Source organism: Oncorhynchus nerka, unplaced genomic scaffold (assembly GCF_034236695.1).
Source record: "Oncorhynchus nerka isolate Pitt River unplaced genomic scaffold, Oner_Uvic_2.0 unplaced_scaffold_3958, whole genome shotgun sequence".
Taxonomy (NCBI): Eukaryota; Metazoa; Chordata; class Actinopteri; order Salmoniformes; family Salmonidae; genus Oncorhynchus; species Oncorhynchus nerka.
Genome location: NW_027037339.1, coordinates 7501 through 12500, shown reverse-complemented (window position 1 = coordinate 12500; position 5000 = coordinate 7501). Strand labels below are relative to the sequence as shown.

The 5000-nt window shown below is 49.4% G+C and overlaps 1 pseudogene; it reads right to left on the bottom strand.

The window, feature by feature from the left end:
- Nucleotides 1–5000, bottom strand: part of LOC135566624 (transcriptional activator Myb-like) — an 11960-nt pseudogene that overhangs the window by 5495 nt on the left and 1465 nt on the right.

Below are 5000 nucleotides of genomic sequence, written 5' to 3'. Positions count from 1 at the left end.
GGGGAGATGGAGGAGATGGGAGATGGAGGGGAGATGGAGGAGAGGGAGATGGAGGGGAGATGGGAGGAGAGGGAGATGGAGGGGAGAGAGAGATGGAGGGGAGAGGAGAGGGGAGATGGAGGAGAGGGGAGATGGGGAGATGGAGGGGAGATGGAGGGGAGATGGAGATGAAGGGGAGATGGAGGGGAGAGGGAGATGGAGGGGAGAGGGAGATATGGAGGAAGGGAGAGGGAGAGATGGAGGGAGAGGGAGATGGGAGATGGAGGAGATGGAGGGGAGGAGATGGAGGGGAGATGGAGATGGGGGAGAGGAGGGAGATGGAGGGGAGTGGAGGGGAGAGGAGAGGGGAGATGGAGGAGAGGGGAGATGGAGGGGAGATGGAGGAGAGGGGAGATGGAGGGGAGGAGAGGGAGATGGAGGGGAGAGGGGAGATGGAGGAGGGAGAGGGAGATGGAGGAGATGGAGGGGAGAGGGGAGATGGGGAGAGGGGAGGAGATGGAGGGGAGATGGAGGGGAGAGGGAGATGGAGGGAGAGGAGATGGATGGAGGGGAGAGGGGAGAGAGATGGAGGGAAGGGGAGATGGAGGAAAGATTGAAGGTGGGAGGGACAAGGGAGATGGAGGGAGAGGAGAGGGGAGATGGAGGGGAGAGAAGGGGAGATTGAAGGTGGAGGGACAGAGGGAGATGGAGGGGAGAGGGGATGGAGGGGAGAGGAAGGTGGAGGAAGAGGGGAGAAAGGGAGGAAGAGAGGGAGGTGGAGGAGGGAGAAGGGAAAGGGAGAGGAGGTGGAGGGAGAGGGAAAGAGGAGGGAGGAGGGAGATGGAGGAAAGGTGGAGGAGGGAGAAGGGAGGGGGAGAAGGGAGGTGGAGGGGGAGAGGGAGGTGGAGGGGAGAGGGAGGGGAGAGAGGAGGAGGAGGTGGATGGAAATACAACAGTTTATTAGTCTTTGTCCATTTTCAGAAACAGACCAAAAGTCAACAATACTTCTCATTCCTCAGTCAACCCACTTTCCTTCCCTCCATCCTTAAACTATCATCATGTAAGCATCAATATGGACGTTCCTGATGTTCAGATCGACTGCTCTGACACACTGCTGACGTGGCCTGCTCACGTAATCTTGCACTGTGCTCAGCGTGCGTACAGTCAGTGCGTGAGTATGCAATGATGCTCCATGAATGTGCTGCATGCTGAGATGTCCGTAATAACTGCCATGTCATCATCTTCTCCTCCATCTCCTCATGTCATTTATGCAAATATCATGTCTGTAACATGTGTCAGCCATCTACGTAAGCACATTGGATGTCACTCGTCAAGTATGCTCTCAGTATGGAGACAGTCATCCACTGTAACGTGTCGCCTCGTGACACATAGCGATCGATCCACTCTGACAAAGCGTGCAGTCATGATGTCCTCCTATCTCCCTCTCCCTCTCCTTCTCTCCCTCTCTCCCTCTCCTTCTCTCCCTCTCTCCCTCTCCGCTCCCCTCTCCCTCTCTCCTTCTCGCTCCTCTCTCCCTCTCCTTCTCCCTCTCTCCCTCTCCTTCTCATCTCTCCTCTCTTTTCTTCATCTCTGTATCATTCTCTCTAAATGTTGGATCCACCTGCTTGTGGTTGGGAGGGAGTTTCCATAGTCAACTTCTTTGCTAATTATTACCTCATCATGGCTTCTGTGTGTGTGCAAATGCTCAGGAATACACACCTTAAAACTCATCTTTCGGTGTGTGCAAATACTCAGGAATACACACCTTAAAAACTCATCTTTCTGTGTGTCTGTGTCTTCAGATAATACAGGTATTTAGAAAGCTATTGAGTACACTACAGGACATGGCGCCTTATTCATCCTTATTCATTCCTATTCAGGTTCTGGTCTATAGTAGTGCACTATGTAGGGAATAGGGTTCTGGTCTATAGTAGTGCACCATATAGGAATAGGGTTCTGGTCTATAGTAGTGCACTATGTAGGAATAGGTTCTGGTCTATAGTAGTGCACTATGTAGGAATAGGGTTCTGGTCTATAGTAATACCACAATGTAGGAATAGGGCTCTGGTCTATAGTAGTACCACTATGTAGGGAATAGGGTTCTGGTCTAAAGTAGTGCACCATATAGGGAATAGGGCTCTGGTCTATAAGTAGTGTTCTATATAGGGAATAGGGCTCTGGTCTATAGTAGTGCACCACCATATAGGAATATGGCTCTGGTCTATAGTAGTGCTCTGGTCTATATATAGGGAATATGGCTCTGGTCTAAGTAGTGCACTATGTAGGAATAGGGCTCTGGTCTATAGTAGTGTACTATATAGGAATAGGGCTCTGGTCTAAAGTAGTGCACTATGTAGGGAATAGGTTCTGGTCTAAAGTAGTGCACTATATAGGAAAAGGGTTCTGGTCTAAAGTAGTGTACTATATAGAATAGGGTTCTGGTCTAAAGTAGTGCACTAAATAGGGAATAGGGCTCTGGTCTAAAGTAGTGCACTATATAGGTAGCTGGTCTGAAGGTTCTGAAAGGGTTCTCTAATATTCTATACGGTTCTATAAGGTTCTGAAAGGGTTCTGAAAGGGTTCTCTATAAGGTTCTATTCTGAAAGGGTTCTCTATAAGGTTCTATAGGGTTCTGAAAGGGTTCTCAATAAGGTTCTATAGGGTTCTGAAAGGGTTCTGAAAGGGTTCTCTATACGGTTCTATAAGGTTGTGTTCTTACTCTCTGGTCCTCCTCCTTGGTCCAGGGTCCTTTGATGAGTTCTGGGTTGAGAACCTTCTGCCAGCGGTGCTGGCACTGAACGTCTGTACGGTTCTGTTGGAGAACAGATAGTTACCGGGGAATGAAACAGGCCTGGGGAGAGCATGCAGATAGTTACCGGGGAATGAAACAGGCCTGGGGAGAGCATGCAGATAGTTACCGGGGAATGAAACAGGCCTGGGGAGAGCATGCAGATAGTTACCGGGGAATGAAACAGGCCTGGGGAGAGCATGCAGATAGTTACCGGGAATGAAACAGGCCTGGGGAGAGCATGCAGATAGTTACCGGGAATGAAACAGGCCTGGGGAGAGCATGCAGATAGTTACCGGGAATGAAACAGGCCTGGGGAGAGCATGCAGATAGTTACCGGGGAATGAAACAGGCCTGGGGAGAGCATGCAGATAGTTACCGGGGAATGAAACAGGCCTGGGGAGAGCATGCAGATAGTTACCGGGGAATGAAACAGGCCTGGGGAGAGCATGCAGATAGTTACCGGGGAATGAAACAGGCCTGGGGAGAGCATGCAGATAGTTACCGGGGAATGAAACAGGCCTGGGGAGAGCATGCAGATAGTTACCGGGGAATGAAACAGGCCTGGGGAGAGCATGCAGATAGTTACCGGGAATGAAACAGGCCTGGGGAGAGCATGCAGATAGTTACCGGGGAATGAAACAGGCCTGGGAGAGCATGCAGATAGTTACCGGGGAATGAAACAGGCCTGGGGAGAGCATGCAGATAGTTACCGGGGAATGAAACAGGCCTGGGGAGAGCATGCAGATAGTTACCGGGGAATGTAACAGGCCTGGGGAGAGCAGATGTGGCCCAGGTGGGACTAGTCTACTGTGCTGAACCCTTTCCCCTGTGCGGTTTTTAGGAGGTGTGTGTGTGTGTGTGTGTGTGTGTGTGTGTGTGTGTGTGTGTGTGTGTGTGTGTGTGTGTGTGTGTGTGTGTGTGTGTGTGTGTGTGTGTGTGTGTTGTGTGTGTGTGTGTCTTACAGGTAGGAAACTAGTGATGAGCTTCCAGTCTTCTGATCCATGATGTTCTACTAACTTCTTCAGCTTCTCATCCTGACACAAACAAACAAACAAACAAACAGACATTTTAGACACTAATCAGATGTTAACGTACTAAAATGTGTGTGTGTGTTAGTGTGTTAGTGTGTGTGTGCTAGTGTGTGTGTGCTAGTGTGTGTGCTAGTGTGTGTGTTAGTGTGTGTGTGCTAGTGTGTGTGCTAGTGTGTGTGTAGTGTGTGCTAGTGTGTGTGCTAGTGTGTGTGTTAGTGTGTGTTAGTGTGTTTGGTGTGTGTGCTAGTGTGTGTGCTAGTGTGTGTGCTAGTGTGTATGCTAGTGTGTGTGCTAGTGTGTGTGTTAGTGTGTGTGCTAGTGTGTGTGTTAGTGTGTGTGCTAGTGTGTGTGCTAGTGTGTGTGTTAGTGTGTGTGTGCTAGTGTGTGTGCTAGTGTGTGTGTTAGTGTGTGTGCTAGTGTGTGTGCTAGTGTGTGTGTTAGTGTGTGTGTTAGTGTGTGTGTTAGTGTGTGTGCTAGTGTGTGTGCTAGTGTGTGTGCTAGTGTGTGTGCTAGTGTGTATGCTAGTGTGTGTGCTAGTGTGTGTGTTAGTGTGTGTGCTAGTGTGTGCTAGTGTGCTAGTGTGTGTGCTAGTGTGTGTTAGTGTGTGTGCTAGTGTGTGTGCTAGTGTGTGTGTTAGTGTGTGTGCTAGTGTGTGTGTGTGTTAGTGTGTGTGTGTTAGTGTGTGTGTTAGTGTGTGCTAGTGTGTGTGCTAGTGTGTGTGCTAGTGTATGCTAGTGTGTATGCTAGTGTGTGTGCTAGTGTGTGTGTTAGTGTGTGTGTTAGTGTGTGCTAGTGTGTGTGTTAGTGTGTGTGCTAGTGTGTGTGCTAGTGTGTGTGCTAGTGTGTGCTAGTGTGTGTGCTAGTGTGTATGCTAGTGTGTGTGTGTGCTAGTGTGTGTTTAGTGTGTGTGTTAGTTAGTGTGTGCTAGTGTGTGTGTTAGTGTGTGTGTTAGTGTGTGTGTTAGTGTGTGTGCTAGTGTGTGTGTAGTGTGTGTGTGTTAGTGTGTGTGCTAGTGTGTGTCTAGTGTGTGTGTTAGTGTGTCTTAGTGTGTGTCTTAGTGTGTGTGTCAGTGTGTGTGTTAGTGTGTGTGCTAGTGTGTGTGTTAGTGTGTGTGCTAGTGTGTGTGCTAGTGTGTGTGTTAGTGTGTGTCTTAGTGTGTGTCTTAGTGTGTGTGTCAGTGTGTGTACCTCTTCTCGTGT